The 20572-nt window shown below is 49.0% G+C and overlaps 1 long non-coding RNA gene across 1 annotated transcript in view; it reads right to left on the reverse strand.

The window, feature by feature from the left end:
• Positions 1-1562: 1562 nt before the first annotated feature.
• LOC120638738 overlaps positions 1563-20572 on the reverse strand; it is a 396554-nt gene continuing 377544 nt past the window's right edge. Inside the window, exon 3 of the long non-coding RNA XR_005660637.1 lies at positions 1563-1600. This is a non-coding gene — a long non-coding RNA (uncharacterized LOC120638738). The remainder of the gene's footprint in view (positions 1601-20572) is intronic.

A 20572-nucleotide genomic window follows, 5' to 3' on the forward strand; every position in this document is an offset into this window, starting at 1 on the left:
TGGCAGTGTATTCTGTCCCTCGGTGCTCCTTAGAGCCACACCCACGCGAGAATTTCACCGTCACCGAGGCCTTCGATTTTAAAGGACAGCGGCGTCTGTGCGCTACACAGATGTATGCCACTAGTGCAAATTCAACTGACACGCACGAGTAATAGGACACGGACATGTACGGCGGCTACCGGCCGTTACCGACTACGCAATAGTACCTCATATTTACTTCAGTTATCTAATATACTTGCTGTATATGATATGTCGGTATATATGAAGTAGATGAGGGACTTGGAAGGCGACAGAGTGCAGAATCAGTAAAATACATCTCTAGCAGAAACACGCCATTAAAAAAAAGTAAACGCAACTCGTCGTAACATCCCTGGTGTACGACATCACTGAAGCAGACTCCCGCCGAAAGGTACCCCACTCTGTATATATCTAAGCCACGTAGTCACCGTAGAGGTTGATTTTTTTCTGCTAACTGAACTGAGGCAGATTTTTGAAATGACACATCAGAGCCAAGAGAGTTTCTCCTCCCCCCCCCCCCCACCCACCCACCCCCCGGCCCCCAGCACTCTCTTAAGGTCAGAAAGCATCCTGGACAAATAGGCTAGAATGATGACTTCAGCCGTTTCATTGTGCGGATGTGTTTTTGAGGGACAGTTTACGTCTGAGGTGGTGAATTGGCTCGTGCCCAGGCTTTGTTACGCTTCAAAATCCTTACAGCCTTTCAACAGCTCTCAATGTGGAGACCCATCTCTCAAGATCACAGAAATATTTGGACTCCTAAAGCCCACGAGAAAATCTAGTCTCCCGATCCAGTCACTCCTAACACATTCGGGCTTGTGCGTGCACAGAAGCTGACTTGTCCAAAGTCACACCTCACAGTGTCGACCGATGCCACGTGCATGCGAAAACCTCTTTTTTTCCTCCCCAGAACATCACGTCGCATCTAGATTTACGTGTGTTGCGGAAAGACCGACTCCTAATCCAATCCCTCAGCGGGCTTCTCCCCAAAATGTGTAAAGCGATCACACGTTATAGAAGATCCAACTGTGCATGTGCGAGAGTCAACACGGGATATCGCTAAAATTGTCCTTTTCTGGAAGCAACTTCAACCTTATTCAAAAATATTGCGACTAGAATAGATCACTGACTTTCCATAGGGGGAAAAAAAAAAAAAATCTCCTGTCATACATCAAGTCTATTTTCCAGTGTCGGATAATTTCTATTGAAAAATCCATTGAGCTTGGAACAAAAACAGCACGATCCCACGGCGGCACGCTCTTTAGATTTTCCTTCTATTCAGCAGGCGTTTCTTCTGAAACCACCGGGTTAATTAATTATTCTAACTAAAAGGAGAGCGTTGCCTGTTGTCCTTTATACTTTCTGTCAGCATCGTGAGTACCGAGCCAGAGTCTAAGGCAATTAATGCCACAGATTTCTTCTTGAGAACAAGCAAAGCCACCGGCCTCAGTGGCTTACAAATTAACATGCTTTTCAAATCCTTTTCTAAGCCATAAATCAGAAAACATGATAATTCTGATATAATATACCTCAAAAGGCACTTACCTTTAGAATGAAAAGCCCTCTTCTGGCAGCAATTAGCCTGTTAAAAGAAACGCAATGTGTGATTAGCGAAAGTAAATAATATATGGGGGAAAAAATACATCATTTACAGAGCAAAAAGATGGCAGGGCTTCCTTTTACCTTTTCCTAATTCATCCAGTTGCATTTCTTTATCCAAAATAAGAATCAGTCACTTGATTGTAATAATTAAATGCTTTTCCCTTCAGTGCCTATGCATTGAAACTGTGAAAGCTAATGAGTTTCCTGAGAGGAAAGAAAACTCAAATATAAGGAGGACAGATTTCTCAAGCCCTGTGTTGAGATCTGGTCACCTTGCTCTTCTCACTGTTAGTGAGAATCTTTCTCCTAAGAGTCTCTATGTGGTTGCTTAAGGGAGAGTTCTTTACATTTTTAAAAATCAGTGAAAGGCTAAAATAAAAAAAAAACTTCTGTGTGATCTGGGTTTCCTCCAGTGTTGAGCATTTAACAGCCGTGTGACCTGGTGGATGGAGCACGGGCCTGGGAGTCAGAAGGAGCTGGGTTCTAATCCTGGCTCTGCCACCTGTCTGCTGTGTGACCTTGGGGGAGTCACTTCAGTTCTCTGGGCCTCAATCACCTCATCTGTGACATGGGGATTTATTCATTCAATAGTATTTATTGAGCGCTTACTATGTGCAGAGCACTGTACTAAGCGCTTGGGATGAACAAGTCGGCAACAGATAGAGACAGTCCCTGCCGTTTGACGGGCTTACAGTCTAATCGGGGGAGACGGACAGACAAGAACAATGGCACTAAACAGCGTCAAGGGGAAGAACATCTCGTAAAAACAATGGCAACTAAATAGAATCAAGGCGATGTACAATTCATTAACAAAATAAATAGGGTAACGAAAATATATACAGTTGAGCGGACGGGTACGGTGCTGTGGGGATGGGAAGGGAGAGGTGGAGGAGCAGAGGGAAAAGGGGAAAATGAGGCTTTAGCTGCGGAGAGGTAAAGGGGGGATGGCAGAGGGAGTAGAGGGGGAAGAGGAGCTCGGTCTGGGAAGGCCTCTCGGAGGAGGTGATTTTTAAGTAAGGTTTTGAAGAGGGAAAGAGAATCAGTTTGGCGGAGGTGAGGAGGGAGGGCGTTCCAGGACCGCGGGAGGACGTGACCCAGGGGTCGACGGCGGGATAGGCGAGACCGAGGGACGGCGAGGAGGTGGGCGGCAGAGGAGCGGAGCGTGCGGGGTGGGCGGTAGAAAGAGAGAAGGGAGGAGAGGTAGGAAGGGGCAAGGTGATGGAGAGCCTCGAAGCCTAGAGTGAGGAGTTTTTGTTTGGAGCGGAGGTCGATGGGCAACCACTGGAGTTGTTTAAGAAGGGGAGTGACATGCCCAGATCGTTTCTGCAGGAAGATGAGCCGGGCAGCGGAGTGAAGAATAGACCGGAGCGGGGCGAGAGAGGAGGAAGGGAGGTCAGAGAGAAGGCTGACACAGTAGTCTAGCCGGGATATAACGAGAGCCCGTAATAGTAAGGTAGCCGTCTGGGTGGAGAGGAAAGGGCGGATCTCGGCGATATTGTAGAGGTGAAACCGGCAGGTCTTGGTAACGGATAGGATGTGTGGGGTGAACGAGAGGGACGAGTCAAGGATGACACCGAGATTGCGGGCCTGCGGGACGGGAAGGATGGTCGTGCCATCCACGGTGATGGAGAAGTCTGGGAGCGGACCGGGTTCGGGAGGGAAGATGAGGAGCTCAGTCTCACTCATGTTGAGTTTTAGGTGGCGGGCCGACATCCAGGCGGAGACGTCCCGGAGGCGGGAGGAGATGCGAGCCTGAAGGGAGGGGGAGAGGACAGGGGCGGAGATGTAGATCTGCGTGTCATCTGCGTAGAGATGGTAGTCAAAGCCGTGAGAGCGGATGAGTTCACCGAGGGAGTGAGTGTAAATGGAGAACAGAAGAGGGCCAAGAACTGACCCTTGAGGAACTCCAACAGTTAAAGGATGGGAGGGGGAGGAGGCTCCAGCGTAGGAGACCGAGAATGATCGGCCAGAGAGGTAAGAGGAGAACCAGGAGAGGACAGAGTCCGTGAAGCCAAGGTGAGATAAGGTACGGAGGAGGAGGGGATGGTCGACAGTGTCAAAGGCAGCAGAGAGGTCAAGGAGGATCAGAATGGAGTAGGAGCCATTGGATTTGGCAAGAAGGAGGTCATGGGTGACCTTAGAGAGAGCAGTCTCAGTAGAGTGGAGGGGACGGAAGCCAGATTGGAGGGGGTCTAGGAGAGAATGGGAGTTAAGGAATTCTAGGCATCGATTGTAGACGACTCGTTCTAAGATTTTGGAAAGGAAGGGTAGTAGGGAGATAGGACGATAACTGGAGGGGGAAGTGGGGTCAAGAGCGGGTTTTTTTAGGATGGGGGAGACGTGGGCGTGTTTGAAGGCAGAGGGGAAGGAGCCCTTGGAGATTGAGTGGTTAAAAATAGAAGTTAAGGAAGGGAGGAGGGCAGGGGCGATGGTTTTAAGAAGGTGAGAGGGAATGGGGTCCGAGGCGCAGGTGGAGGGGGTGGCACTTGCGAGGAGGGAGGAGATCTCCTCTGAGGATACTGCAGGGAAGGATGGGAAAGTAGGGGAGGGGGTTGTTGGGGGGGGAGGGGAGAGGCGGAGGGGTGACTTTGGGGAGCTCAGACCTGATCGTGTTGATTTTCGTGAGGAAATAGGTGGCCAGATCATTAGGGGTGAGAGATGGGGGAGGGGGAGGAACAGGGGGCCTAAGGAGAGAGTTAAAGGTCCGGAACAATCGGCGGGGGTGACGGGCATGGGTGTCGATGAGGGAGGAGAAGAAGCTTTGCCTGGCGGAGGAGAGGGCAGAGTTAAGGCAGGAAAGGATAAATTTGAAGTGTGTGAGGTCGGCTTGGTGCTTGGACTTTCGCCAGCGGCGCTCAGCAGCTCGAGCATAGGAGCGTAGGAGGCGGACGGAGGAGGTGATCCGGGGCTGTGGGTTAGTGGAGCGAGAGCGGCGGAGGGAAAGGGGGGCGAGAGAGTCGAGATGAGTAGTGAGGGTGGAGTTGAGAGCGGAGACCTGATCGTCGAGAGTGGGAAGAGAGGACAGGGCGGCAAGGTGAGGCGAGATGCTATTGGAAAGACGGATGGGATCGAGAGAGCGGAGGTCTCTGTGGGGCAGTAGGGAGCCCCATGTGGGAGAACAGTGCCACAGAGATGCCACAGTAATAATGTGGGACAGGGACTGTGTCCAACCTGATTAACATAATAATGATAATAATAATAATGTTTGTATTTGTTAAGCGCTTACTATGTGCAGAGCACTGTTCTAAGCGCTGGGGGAGATACAGGGTCATCAGGTCGTCCCACGTGAGGCTCACAGTCTTCATCTCCATTTTCCAGATGAGGGAGCTGAGGCACAGAGAAGCTAAGTGACTTGCCCACGGTCACACAGCCGACAAGCGGCAGAGCCGGGATTCGAACCGGAGACCTCTGACTCCCAAGCCCCTGCTCATTAACGTGTATCTACCCCAGTGCACAGAACAGTGTTTGGCCCGTCATAAGCTCTTAACAAGTACCATAATGATAATAATGAAAAACATAATTATTTGAGTTTCAGCAGTTCACCCACATCCTACTAACGTTCAAAGCCCTTCCCCGACGGTATTACGTCTAGTTGATACAAGCTAATCACGTGCGCCACACGGGATTTACGGTCTTAATCCCCATTTTACCCACGAGGTCACTGAGGCCCGAAAAAGTTAAGTGATTTGCCCTAGGTCACTCGGCAGCGGAGTGGCTGGGCCGAGATTAGAACCCGGGTCCTTCTGAGTCCCAAGCCGCGAGGCCGCTCTGCTTCTCACCCTACTACTCGAAGGCAGGGACTGTTTCTGCCAAATGTACACTCTCCCGAGATTAGTACAGTGCTCAAGACGTAGTAACAGCTTAATAAATATTATTGTTATTACTATTATTATCATCATCATTATTTTCCTCAGCTTTTGCCAATTCAACTGGAGGGAAAGAGTATATAGTCGGTTGATTTTGAAGCTAATCGCTTCCCCTTTTCTTCTAAACATCAAGTACACTCATCTGATGCAATTGCCACGATAACAATAATACTGCTGGGATTTGTTAAGCGCTTACTATGTGCCGAGCACTGTTCTAAGCGCTGGGGTAGACACGGGGGAATCAGGATGTCCCACGTGGGGCTCACAGTCTTCATCCCCATTTTCCAGATGAGGTCACTGAGGCCCAGAGAAGTGAAGTGACCTGCCCACAGTCACACAGCCGACAAGTGGCAGAGCTGGGATTCGAACTCACGACCTCGGACTCCAAAGCCCGTGGTCTTTCCACTGAGCTGCGCTGCTTCTCTCGATGCGATGGTATTTTTCAAGTGCTTGCTACGTGTCAAGCCCTGTTGTAAAGGCTGGCGTAGATACAGCGAATTGTGTCGGACGCAGTCCCTGTCCTACGTGGGGCTCGCGCTCTTGATCCCCATTTTACAGATGAGCTCGCTGAGGCACAGAGAAGTGAAGTGACTTGTCTAAGGTCACCCGATAGACAAGGGATACATCTGGGATCGGAACCCAGGTCCTTCTGGCTCTCAGTCCCGGCCTCCTTCTCCTAGGCCCCGATGACTTGGCATGATTTCGGCTCAGCGGAAAGGGCCCGATCTTAGGAGTCGGGGGTCATGGGTTCTAATCCCGGCTCCTCCGCCTGTCAGCTGCGTGACTTTGGGCAAGTCACTTCACTTCTCGGTCCCTCAGTGACCTCATCTGTAAAATGGGGGATTCAGACCGTGAGCCTCATGTGGGACATCCTGATTATCCTGTATCTACACCAGAACAGTGCTCAGCACATAGTAAGCACTTAACAAACCCTAACATTATTATGATCACTGCTGATGACCTGGTTTCCTTCAACCTCTGTAGAAATGGGCTAAGGAAAAAAATCCACTGAACTCCTCATTCTTCCTTATTTTCTCCTGTGTCTACGAAGCTCCTGCCTTTAATTTTTCGATAGATCAAAACTACAGTCTGATGGGCACCTAATAATAATAATGTCGGTATTTGTTAAGCGCTTACTATGTGCAGAGCACCGTTCTAAGCGCTGGGGGAGATAACGGGGTCATCGGGTTGTCCCGCGTGAGGCTCACAGATAATCTCCATTTTACTGATGGGGTGACTGAGGCCCAGAGAAGTGAAGTGACTTGCCCACAGTCACACAGCAGAGCTGCGATTCGAACCCATGACCTCTGACTCCCAAGCCCGGGGTCTTTCCACTGAGCCACGCTGCTTCTCCGATGGAATTATGGCCACACAGGCATGCCTGGGGAACGTGCAAAAGACATAATCTTTTGCACATCTTCTGTCATACAGCCACTGGGTGCCCTTAGTGCAAAATGACCGGGCAAGTCACTTCACTTCTCTGTGCCTCAGTTCCCTCATCTGCAAAATGGGAATTCAATCCGCGTCCTCTCGCCTACTTAAACTGCGAGCCCCATGTGGGACCCGCCGGGAGAAGCAGGAAGGCGTAGTGGACAGAGAATGGGTCTGGGAGTCAGAAGGCCATGGGTTCTAATCCCTTCTCCTCCACTGGTCTGCTGTGTGACCTTGGGATAATCACTTCACTTCTCTGGGCCTCAGTTATCTCATCTGTACAGTAGGGGTTGAGAACAAGAGCCCTACACGGGCTTTGGAGTCAGAGGTCATGGGTTCGAATCCCGGCTCCTCCGCCACTTGTCGGCTGCGTGACTGTGGGCAAGTCACTTCACTTCTCGGTGCCTCAGTTACCTCCTCAGGAAAACGGGGATGAAGACTCTGAGCCTCACGTGGGACAACCTGATTCCCCCGTGTCTACCCCAGCGCTTAGAACGGTGCTTGGCCCATAGTAAGCGCTTAATAAATACCAACATTATTACATGGGACAGGGCTTGTATCCAACCTGATTTGCTTATATCCACCTCGCCGCTTAATACGGTGCCTGGCACACAGTGGCTGTAGAGAAGCAGCGTGGCTCAGCGGAAAGAGCCCGGGCTTGGGAGTCAGAGGTCACGAGTTCGAATCCCGGCTCTGCCACTCGTCAGCTGCGTGACTGTGGGCGAGTCACTTCACTTCTCTGGGCCTCGGTTCCCTCATCTGGAAAATGGGCAATTAACTGTGAGCCTCACGTGGGACAACCTGATATCCCTGTATCTCCCCCAGCGCTTAGAACAGTGCTCGGCACATGGTAAGCGCTTAACGAATACCGACATTATTCACATTATTAAGCCCGGCGCCTCCACTTGGTCCGCTGTGTGACCTCGGGAAAGTCACTACACTTCTCTGGGCCTCAGTTATCTCATCCGTACAGTGCGGGGTGAGAACGGGAGCCCCGCATGGGGCAGGGCTTGTATCCAACCTGATGTGCTTATATCCACCTCACCGCTTAGTACAGTGCCTGGCACATAGTAACCACTCGCAAAGGCCATTATGGATTGTCTCCATTTGTTGCTCAACTGCTCTTTCCCAGCGCTCGGTACAGTGTTCTGCCCAAAGTAAGCGCTCCGTAAATATGACTGAATTATCATCATTATTATTAACTAGTACCTACCCCGGCCCTTAGTCCAATATTTCGCCCGTAGTCAGCATTTAACAGATGCCACACATCAAACGTCAACCAGCTGTGTTTCTTGAGCACTTTGTGCAGAGCACTGACCTAAGGGCTTGGGAGAGTGCAGTATAACAAAGTAACAGAGTTGGTAGACACAGTCCCTGCCCTCCACGAGTTTACAGTCTAATTAGTCCACTAGGATAATCTTGTTCTTGAATAGTTTACACCCTTATGAGTAGAGCACGAAAACTTAGGGGAGGCTAGAGAAAGGGACAAGAGGGAAATGTGAAGAATCAAGCAAAGAAACACGACCGCCAGTGACAGGAACTGAAACCGAGACACTGAAGCTGGGCTATCTCCTGGGGGGGAAATCATCTCCTTTAAAGAAGGTTTCAAATTGAGGCAGCGGACAGCTGTGTATATTGCAGCACGCTAATAAATTGAGTCAACGCATCGGAAGGAGAGCGCGGGGGAAGGAGGAAGTTTCGATAGAATAAAAACATCACGACTAGAAGACAAGTTACCCGTGAAAATCAAAAGAGACCGCTTCAGATCTACCGTCCTGTCTCCGGTGATATATAGTATGGAGTGTCAGCGAGCTTCCCCAGCCATGGAAGAAAACTAAAGGCGGAAAAACAAATCAGCCAAACCTCCCCCTCGATTCCAGTTCCGACTCGGGGATTCCGACAAACTGGGATGAACTACATGGATGGATGGAGCCCGCGCTCATCGGGACGGACGAACCGCAGTCAGGTCACGGAGGCGCCGGGAGTAGGTGGACGGTCATTGGATTTTTCTTCCGAACGGCCTGGTTTGCGGCCAGCCTGTTCCCCGTCCTGTACGCATTCGGAACCGGAGCCTTCGAGGTCAGTATTTTCAAGTTTGGGCTCCCTGGATGATAATCACAATGACGGTACTTGCTAAGCACTTCATTTGCGCCGAGCACCGTTCTAAGCGCTGAGGTAGATATGGGTTAATCGGGGTGGACGCAGGCTCTGTCCCACGTGGGGCTCCCAGTCTTAATCCCCATTTTGCAGATGAGGTAACTGAGGCCCAGAGAGGTGAAGTGACTTTCCCTCACACAGCAGACAAGTGGTGGATCTGGGATTAGAACGCAGGTCCTTCTGACTCCCAGGGCTGTGGGCGCTACTAGTTCATTCGCTCATTCGATAGTATTTATTGAGCACTTACTATGTGCAGAGCACTGTACTAATAATGATAATGTTGGTATTTCTTAAGCGCTTACTATGTGCCAAGCACTGTTCTAAGCTCTGGGGTAGACACAGGGGAATCGGGTTGTCCCACGTGGAGCTCACAGTCTTAATCCCCATTTTCCAGGTGAGGGAACTGAGGCAAAGAGAAGTTAAGTGACTCGCCCACCGTCACACAGCTGACAAGTGGCGGAGCCGGCATTCGAACTCATGACCTCTGACTCCGAAGCCCAGGCTCTTTCCACTGAGCCACGCTGCTTCTCCAAGCGCTGGGAATGGACAAATCGGTAACAGATGGAGACAGTCCCTGCCCTTTGACGGGCTTTCGGTCTAATCGGGAGAGACGGACAGACAAGGACAGTGGCAAGAAATAGAATCAAGTCCGTGGAGAGTTCCTGGCAAGTTACTCCGGGGAGCCTAAAACCTCTGATCCAAGTGGGACCGTCTGTGGTTCCCCCAGAGAAACAGTCTAGGATCGGGAAAAATTCACAAACTTCCAGAAAACGCAACCCATGTTGGTAATCACATTCAGCGCAAGGCAACACATGCGTTGTCCGAGACATCTCCTTATCTGGCTAACGCGAGGGCCGTCGGCGGCTACGCGATTTCCTATTTCGGGCTGCTTGGCACATAGTAAGTGCTTAGCAAATGCGAGTCGGAGGTCATGGGTTCGAATCCCAGCTCTGCCACTTATCAGCCGTGTGACTGTGGGCAGGTCACTCCACTTCTCTGGGCTTCAGTTACCTCATCTGGAAGATGAGGGTGAAGGCTGTGAGCCTCGCGTGGGACAACCTGCTTCCCCCGTACCTCCCCCAGCGCTTAGAACAGTGCTCGGCACATAGTAAGCCCTTGACAAATACCAACATTGTTACTATTATTATTACCATTGTAATTATTATTATTAACTTATCTGAGACTCAGTGTCCTCATCTGTAAAATGGGGATTAAGACCGTGAGCCCCATTTGAGGGAGGGATTGTGTCCAACCTGATTATCTCGTATCCACCCCGCTGCTTAGTCCAGTCCCTGGCACATAGTAAGTCCTTAAGAAATTAAATAATCATAATCATTATCATTATTACTACCACCGCTAGAAGAAGAAGAAGCTATGATATTTGTTAAGGGCTTACCTTGTGCGGGGGACTGTACTAAGCGCCGGGGCGGGTACGAGCAAATCGGGCCGGACACAGTCCCTGTCCCACGTGGGGCTCACAGTCTCCATCCCCATTTTCCAGATGAGGGAACTGAGGCCTGGAGAAGTGAAGTGACTTACCCAAGGTCACCCAGCACACAAGCGGCGGAGCCGGGATACTACGGCTGCTACTAGTACTCATTCATTCATTCGATTGTATCTATCGAGCACTTACTGTGTGCGGAGCGCTGCGCTAAGCGCTTGGGAAGTACAGTTCAGCAACGGGTTAGAGACAATCCCTGCCCAACGACGGGCTCACGGTCTACTGCTAACCCTCTTCCTACTATAGAAGCAGCGCGGCCCCGTGGAAAGAGCCCGGGCTCGGGAGTCAGAGGTCGTGGGGTCTAATCCCACCGCCGCTGCTTGTCAGCTGTGTGACTTTGGGCAAGTCACTTCGCCTCTCTGTGCCTCAGTTACCTCACCTGCAAAATGGGGATTAAGACTGTGAGCCCCATGTGGGACCACCTGATAACCTTGTTCCCTCCCAGACATTAGAACCGGCTTGGCATATAGTAAGCACTTAACAAATGCAATCATTATTATTACTATCATTATTATTTCTACTACATCCACTATTACCAGCACTGCGATTACTACCACCCCCCCCCCCCCCCGCTCCAAATACTACTACTAACTGTCCTGATGCTTGCGAATAATAATCATAATGTCGGTATTATAATGTTGGCGTCTGTTAAGCGCTTACTATGTGCAGAGCACTGTTCTGAGCGCTTGGGTAGACACAGGGGAATCAGGTTGTCCCACGTGGGGCTCACAGTCTTCATCCCCATTTTCCAGATGAGGTCACTGAGGCCCAGAGAAGTGAAGTGACTTGCCCACAGTCACCCAGTTGACAAGTGGCAGAGCTGGGATTCGAACTCATGACCTCTGACTCCAAAGCCCGTGCTCTTTCCACCGAGCCACGCTGTACTGTCATTATTACTAAGCGCTTGGAAAGTACAGTTCGACGATAGGGACGATCCCTACCCGACAACGGGCTCCCAGTCCAGAAGGGATCATGGAGCGCCAAAGGAGAACAACTGGCTGGAGCGTAGACAGTAAGTTACTTAGCGAAACGGCCCGCTCTGAATTTTTCACCTCTTCTCACTTAGGTGTTCTCTGAGATTGCAAATTGTACTTTCCAAGCGCTTAGTACAGTGCCCTGCACACGGTAACCGCTCGATAGAAACGACTGAATAAATGAATGGTACCTATTTTTGGTCATACATTTCCAGCTCCTCCGAAAACCCCTCCCTGGCCGAGACCGCGCTGGGTCTTCTGAAGCTGTAAATAACGAACACATTCATTCTGATATAAAGGGAAATGATCGTTTTGCTTGTGTTCTCTTCGCGTTCCCAAATTCCGCTCGTCTTGATTTATGGGTCCCGTTAATCATCCCCCAAACTTAAAAGATTATCTGAGATGAGAGCGTGTCATATAATGTCTATTTTGTTCTTCGCTGGAAATGGACCATTACTCTGTCAAAATAAATTGTGAGCGTAATTTATTTTCCCGGTTCCTCCCCTTCCCCGTTTGACTGCAGAGCGATGGCTGGCATGTTCATCTAAAGGTTCGCATTTTAACAAGGGATGCGAGGGAATCTATCACGCCTTCCGTAAAACGGAAACGTCACTTATCGGGAAAGTTAGCGAAGGAGAGAGACATAGTTAATCGCGCTGGCTCTAAAATGTCGGTTTATGAGATTTAAAGATGAAGAGTTGCATTTGATTGGAAATATTTCCCTTTCAGGCAAAGAAGTATGTATATATTTATCAGTAGGGGTATGAAATACGGCACTTTTACGTTAATTCATCATTAAACGATTGTGGCTCTTTGTCTCTATAGAGATAAGGTTCTATAGACGGTATTGCCGATATACTTGGTCTCTACCCCCCAGGAGTTTATCATCTCCAGGCAGACAGCTCCTTGCGGATGAAGAGATTGTTTTTTAGTTTGAAAACCTAAACTTTGTTTTTGTCTTTCCAATAAAGCTAGAGACCATAGTATTGATCGAGTGCCTAATAATAGTAGTAACAACCGTGTCACTTGTTAAGCTCTTATTATAGGCCAACTTCTACGTACTAGGCAACAGGATAGATGCATGACAATTAGGTCAGACACAGTCTCCGTCCCACCTCCAATTCACCGCCTAAGTAGGAGGGAGACCCCATTTCGTAGACTAGGAAACCGAGACCTGGAGAAGTTAAATGACTCACCCGAGGTCACACAGCAGGCAGACGGTGGGGTTGGGATTCAGACTCAGGTCCAGAGATTCGCAGAAAGTGGAGCATTCCACTAGATCAGGCTGCTTTACGACTGTTTAGCACTGTTCTCAGATCTCCTTACCGTCATTTTTAAAGCGGTTTCATCACCTTGTCCCCTCCTACCTCCCCTCACTGCTCTCCTACTACAACCCTGGCCTCGCACTTCACTCTTCCAACTGTACCTCGATTTTGTCTCTCTCACCACCGACCTCTTGTCCACGTCCTGTCTCTGGCCTAGAACGTTCTTCCTCTTTATGCCTTACAGATGAATACTCCCCTCACCTTTAAAGAAGGTAAATCTCCATCCCTGACTTAAGCCCTCATTTTCTTTCCCCCCCATTCATTCCCTGATTTTCTCCCTTGATTGACCTCCCCCGCCAACCACACGACATTTATGTACATACCTCTAATTTATTTATCTGTATTAATTTCTGTCTCCCCTTCAAGACTGAGGGCTCACGGTGGGCAGGGAATGTGTCTACCAACTCTGTTGCATTCTACTCTCCCAAGAACTCCCAAGAGAAGCAGTGTGGCTCAGTGGAAAGAGCCCGGGCTTGAGAGTCAGAGGTCATGGGTTCAAATCCCAGCTCTGCCACTTGTCAGCTGTGTGACATGGGACAACCTGATTACCCTGTATCTACCCCAGCGCTCAGAACAGTCCTCTGCACGTACTAAAGGCTTAACAAATACCAACGTAATTATTATTATTCCAGGAGACTGTGAGGCGATTAGGTAGCAGCAGGATACCCACCCAAACAGTGATGATCTGGTATTCTTTTTTTGTGTGTGTGTGCTCTGCACATAGCAAGTGCTTAACAAACAACAAACAAACTTAATACTGTGCTTTTTCACAACATAAACACTCAATCGATACAATTGATTGATAGGAGAGATACATTAGATAGTTTCCATTCTATCGCAGATCTCCCATAATATCATTTGATGTTTTAGATTACCGAACCCTTTCCCAGCTTATTCTCCCACCCGGTTGAGGTGGATATAGGGAATCACGGCCTCTCATTTGGACAGGGACAGTCTTATAAATGTTTCCATTAAAAACATTCCCCAGATTTACGTACTTCCAAATGGATACGAGATAACTCTTTGCCCAAAGCCAGAGTCATGAGTAATAAGTCACAGCTTTAGATGGGAAGCAGCGTGGCCTAATGAAAGAGTCTGGGCCTGGAAGTCAGTAGAGCTGTGTTCTAATCCTAGCTCCGCCATTTTTCTGTCGGGCGACCTTGGGAGAGTCGCTTAACTTCTCTGGCCTCGGTTACGTCATCTGTAAAATGGCGATTAAGGCTGGCAGCCTCGTGTGGTTCAAGGACTGTGTACAACTTCTTCCCCAGCATCTAGTTCAGTACCTGACACAAAGTAAGTGCTCGACAAATACCATTAAAACAGTAAAATGTGCTCCAAAAACTGGAAAAAAAATCTTCATTTTTTCCCCAAGAATGGAAGCGAATAATTGAACTGTATTTTTACCAAGCCAGGATTTCCCAATTAAGTCTTATTTCAGTCATTCAAAACATGAATGGGATGAAGAGTCAAATAAGAATCGATAGGTAAAATGCCCATTTAGACCTACTTATATTTATGGCTTTAATTTGTCCTTTGGGAAGGGAGAAAAAAAGTGTCAAGAACTTGTGTCTCTGCAAATACATTATTTCTAGAAATAGCCTGTATTGACTTGGGTGGTTCATTGTCTATACAATTAATGGAGACATGCTGATAAAATATAAATGATGGAAAATGGCATTCATTTTGTCTTCCCAACTCCCTCCCTGGCATTCACCTTTCAGGTATTAGTGGTGCCTTCATTGTTCAGCGAGCAGAAGCATTTCTTCTTAAGGAAGGTTGATGCATTTCCTATTAAAGTCAACCTCATGTCTCCAAAACCCAAGTAAATGCTTTCCCAAATAGCATTCCCCAATGACTAATGCTTTAAATGGGATGATTTCTCTCCTGCATCCAAAGTGCCTCAAGTTGTTGGAACCCTTCCCGTCGGTTACTTTGTTACTGTGAATTTGACAACTTGATGGAGATTCGGAGATGCCAAAAATATGACAAGTCGAGTCAATCTGTGTTCCGGGTGGGAAAAGGTGAGAATCACGGAATTCGAGGCCTCGGGTGACCTTTGTGAAAGCCGCCACGTCCACAGAATTTCACTCTGGGCACAGCACAGACCCTGCCTCCGGGATCCTAACTGGGGCGGAAACCACTCCGGAAAGAGACGATCAAAATTCACTCAAGGTTTTGCAGAAACACACTGGGACTGGGTGAAGGAGCAGAATGGCCCAGTGGTAAAAGCGTGGTCCTGGGAGTCAGACGACCCGGGTTCTAATCCCGGCTCTGCCACTTGTCTGCTCTGTGACAGTTATATTTACATTGATGCCTATCTTCCCCTCTAGACCGTCGGCTTTTTGTGCATGGGGAATGTGTTTGTTTATTATATTGTACTCTACCCGGCCCTTAGCCCTCTACACACAACAAATGCTCACTCAATATGATTGACTGACTGACTGACCTCGGGCAATCTTTTAAATTCTCTGGCCCTCAGTTCTCTCATCTGCAAGATGGGGATTCGGGTCATGAAACCCGTGTGGAACGTGGACGAGGTCCAAACGGCTTATCTTCTATTTACCCCAGTGCTTAGTACGGTGCCTGGCATAGAGTAAGCACTTAACGAAGACCACTGGAAAAAAAAAAAATCTGCTGGGTTTGGAAAGCAAATATCCCAGACTTATTCTGTTTGTTAGTTGTGCGACTTGAAGAGACTGACTAAAACTAGGTTAATGGCATACACCGGGTGTGATCATCTGCCATACACTCAAAGAGATTCCAAACGAGATAATTTTGGAGCTGTCAGCGTGGCTCAGTGGAAAGATCCTGGGCTTCGGAGTCAGAGGTCATAAGTTCGACTCCCGGCTCTGCCACTTGTCAGCCGTGTGACTGTGGGCAAGTCACTTCACTTCTCTGTGCCTCAGTGACCTCATCTGTAAAATGGGGATTAACTGCGAGTCTGCTTCCCCTATATCTCCCCCAGCGCTTAGAACAGTGCTCTGCACATAGTAAGCGCTTAACAGATACCAACGTTATTATTATCATTATTATTTTTAATATGTCGCATGTACGGCGTGAGTACCCAAGAGTAAGCATTCCAAGTGAAGGCACCATCACCATTAGCATACCTCTAATTTATTTATTCATATTAACGTCTGTCTCCCCTTCTAGTCGCAAGCTCGTTGTGGGCAGGGAATGTGTCTGTTTATTGTTATATCGTACTCTCCCCATTGCTTGGTACACTAATACTCAGTACACTGGTCCTCTGAATCTCCATTTTCCAGTTGAGGTAACTGAGTCCCAGAGAAGTTACGTGAGTTGTCCGAGGTCTCACAGCAGACGTGAGGGAGCCGGGATTAGAATCCAGCACCTTGTTGTCCAGGGGGAATGTGTCTACCGACTCTGTTACACTGTACCCTCTCAAACACTTAGTAGAGTGCACACAATAAACATTTCTACGTATGATTGACTGAAGAATCCAGATTGAGCTGGGGTCCCGTGGAGCCACCGCTGAGAGGACCCCCCGGCTGGTCTAGGCCAGGCACATGAGGCAGGGTGATGCCCACAGCAGCCCGAGTTGGGATGGGGGAGTCAGGAAGTCCTTGGCAGTCAGAGCTTTGAGAATTTAACTGCTGAGAAGTACGTGGTCTTCTGGATGGAGCACTGGCCTGGGAATCAGAAAGACCTGGGTTCTAATCCCAATTCTTCCACTTGACTCTTGAGGGACCTTGACGAGCCACTTCACTTCTCTGTGACTCAGTTATCCCATTTGCAAAATGGGCTAGAAGACCGTAAGCACCATGTGGGACGGGGACTGTGTCTCACCTGATTAGGTTGTAGCTACCCCAGCGTTTAATAGTAATCATAAATAACGTCGGTATTTGTTAAGCGCTTACTATGTGCAGAACACTGTTCTATGCACTGGGGGAGATACAGGGTCATCAGGTCGTCCCACGTGAGGCGCACAGTCTTAATCTCCTTTTTTAAGATGAGGTAACTGAGGTACAGAGAAGTCGACTTGCCCACGGTCACACAGCTGACAAGGGGCAGAGCCGGGATTCGAATCCAGGACCTCTGGCTCCCAAGCCCGGGCTCTTTCCACTGAGCCACGCCGCTTCTCTGGTCTGCTTGGTCGAGAAGCGGCATGGCTCAGTGGAAAGAGCATGGGCTTGGGAGTCAGTGGTCATGAGTTCGAATCCCGGCTCTGCCCCTTGTCAGCTGTGTGACTGTGGGCAAGTCACTTAACTTCTCTGTGCCTCAGTTCCCTCATCTGGAAAATGGGGCTTGAGACTGTGAGCCCCACGTGGGACGACCTGATTCCCCTGTGTCTACCCCAGCGCTTAGAACGGTGCTCTGCACAGAGTAAGCGCTTAACAAATACCAACATTGTTATTATTATTATTATTAGTGACTGGCACTGGACTGCTTAGTCTAGTGACTGGCACATAGTAAGTACTTAAATGCCATGAAAAAAAAGAAAACTACTGGCCTTGGCTTTGCCCCGAAGCTTGAAGGAACGGCTATAGGAGCTCGTGGCTGTTAGCGGAATAAATACTGACTACAGGGAAGTGGAGTGAAGTGCCGGTTTGATCGTTTGTCTAGTTCCACTGGTATTTGTGGCCAGTGAATGCTTAGCCGTTATGCCACCCGAAGTGCCGCAATCATTCTTGACTCACAATCCCAAGCCAATTTGGTCCCAACTCTTCCCCTTTGGAGGTTGGTCAGAGGCATCGTGTCTCTGGCTTGGTTGAATCACCAGGAAGAATGTGAGGAATGGTTGTCGGGTTCATTTGACTCAAACGATTGGTGGTTTGACTGAGGGAAATCCCTCCCTTTAAAAAATCAGAATATTAAAAAGGAAACGCTAAAGATGCAGTCTGGGTTTGGATGACTATAATAACAGGAACGGTGATGATGTCGATAAGCGCTCAGTACAGTGCTCTGCACACAGTAAGTGCTTGGAAAATACAATTTGGGCACAGATAGAGATAATCCCCACTCAACAACGGGATGAGAGCCTCGAGGGGGGAGACGGGCAACTAAACAAAGCAAAACGAGTAGACAGGCATCGATAGCATCAAAACAGATAAAGAGAATTATAGCTATATACACATCATTACTAAAATGAATGGAATAGTAGATATGTGCGTATATACACACATAGAGAAGACTAGACTAAGCAGTCCAGTGCCAGTCACTAGACGAAGCAGCGTGGCTCAGTGGAAAGAGTCCGGGCTTCGGAGTCAGAGGTCGTGGGTTCGAATCCCGGCTCTGCCACTTGTCAGCTGTGTGACTGTGGGCAAGTCACTTCACTTCTCTGGGCCTCAGTTCCCTCATCTGTAAAAAGGGGATTAACCGTGAGCCTCACGTGGGACGACCTGATTCCCCAGTATCTCCCCCAGCGCTTAGAACAGTGCTCTGCACATAGTAAGCGCTCAACAAATACCAACATCATTATATACACAAGTGGTGTGGTGCAGGGAGAGGGGTAGAGCAGAGGGAGGGAGTCGGGGCGATGAGGAGGGGAGGAGGAGCAGAGGAAAAGGGGAATAATCAGGTCGGACCCAGTGCTTGCCCTACGTGGAGCTCACAGCCTAAGAGAGAGGGAGAAAAATGATCCCTCTTATACGGATGAGACTCAAGTCGGGAGAAGTTTAACGGCTTGTTCAAGGTCCCCAGGCGGACAAGTGGCAGAGGCAGAATCAGAACCCATGACCCCCTCACTCCCCGGCCTATGCTTTTTTTCACTAGGTCAAGCTCCTTCTAAGTCAAAGGCAAAAGAAAAAAAATGGCTAAGGCTAACATTTCTTTGGAAAGGTCTGGCTGCAAGGGTCTAGATTGCGAGCTGCTTACGGGCGGGGACTATCTTTAATTAAAATGTTCCTCGTACAGTCTAGCGACGTCCACGCACTCGGTAAGCGCTCGATAAATAATTTCGGTAATGAAGTGTGTATTGACACAGCCCCTTCTCACCGCAGCTCAACACTTACATATAAAGGAATCACAGATTACATAAGGTTTTCTGTTACCGGGTAGACGGACCTGTTTATGCATATTCAATTTCCCCATTCAGGCGCCTGCCAAGTCTGATCGTTAATTTAACTCATATGAGACCATTTACGTTCAGAATTTAGACTTAAAACCTCCTGTCACTTTTCCTCACTGTCAACTCCGCAACTGTTCTTTTATCAGACAGACCATACTGGAGAGGAGCATTATAATTGCATTCAGCAGGATGAAGTGAGAACTAAAAAGTTTCTCGTGAAGCTAAAGAGTCCAAATATAGAAAACACAGCCCAACAGAATGACTCTGCCGATCAAGAACGTGGTTTTCTCTCATTTCCACGGGCAACCCATCTTTGCACTTAACACGCACGCAGCAGAGAAATGGGCAGGGTTCCTTATTTCCGGATGGAGTAGCCCTCTGATAATGTTGGTATTCGTTAAGCGCTTCCTATGTGCAGAGCACTGTTCTAAGCGCTGGGGGAGATACAGGGTCATCAGGTCGTGCCACGTGAGGCTCACAGTTAATTCCCATTTTACAGATGAGGTCACTGAGGCCCAGACAAGTGAAGTGACTCACCCAAAGTCACACAGGTGACCGGTGGCAGAGCCGGGAGTCGAACCCATGACCTCTGACTCTCTCCACTGAGCTACGCTGCTTCCTGTGGCCTCGTTTGCAATATTCACTATTCAATCGTTCTAACTGAGCGCTTACTATGGGCAGAGCACTGTACTAAGCGCTCGGATTGTATAATTCGGCACCCGATAGAGACAATCCCTGCCCGGTGACGGGCTCACAGTCTAATCGGGGGAGCCGGACGGACAAAATCAAGACAGCATAATCACGATAAATAGAATCAAGGGGATGGACACCTCAATAACAAAATAAATAGGGTAATAAAAATCTATCCCAATGAGCCCAGGGGTGACGGGAGGGGAAGGGAGAGGGGGAGGAGCAGAGGGAAAGGGGGTTTAGCTGAGGGCAGGGGAAGGGGGGAAGGGGGAGGAGGCAGAGGGCCGAGGGGGAGCAGAGGGAAAAGGGGAAGCTCAATCTGGGAAGGCTTCTTGGAGGAGGTGAGCTCTCAGTAGGGATAAAGCGCAGGCCTGGGACACAGGAGGACCTGGCTCCTAATCCCGGCTCCTCCTCTTGTCTGCCGGGTGAGCTCGGGCAAGATACTTAACGTCTCAGGACCTCGGTTCCCTCATCTGGAAAAATGGGGAGTAAGACTGTAAATCCCACGTGGGCCAGGGACTGTGCCCAACCCGATTATCTTGCATCTACAATAATGTTGGCGCTTGTTAAGAGAGCACTGTTCTAAGCGCTGGGGTAGATACAGGGTGATCGCGTCGTCCCACGTGAGGCTCACAGTTAATCCCCATTTTACAGATGAGGTAAATGAGGCCCAGAGAAGTGAAGTGACTTGCCCAAAGTCACACAGCTGACGAGTGGCAGAGCCGGGATTCGAACTCATGACCTCTGACTCCCAAGCCCGGGCTCTTTCCGCTGAGCCACGCTGCTTCTACCCCAGATCTTAGAGCAGTGCTTGACTTATAGTAAGGGCTTTAACAAAATAGCATAACGGTAGTAATGAATAGGATTAATCGACTGATTGATTGATGGAGTTCGTCGTGGACAGGGAATGTGTCCGGCTACTCTGTTCTACTGTACTCTCCTAAGTGCTTAATACAGTGCTCTGCACATCGTGAGTGCTC

Source organism: Ornithorhynchus anatinus, chromosome 12, assembly GCF_004115215.2.
Source record: "Ornithorhynchus anatinus isolate Pmale09 chromosome 12, mOrnAna1.pri.v4, whole genome shotgun sequence".
Taxonomy (NCBI): Eukaryota; Metazoa; Chordata; class Mammalia; order Monotremata; family Ornithorhynchidae; genus Ornithorhynchus; species Ornithorhynchus anatinus.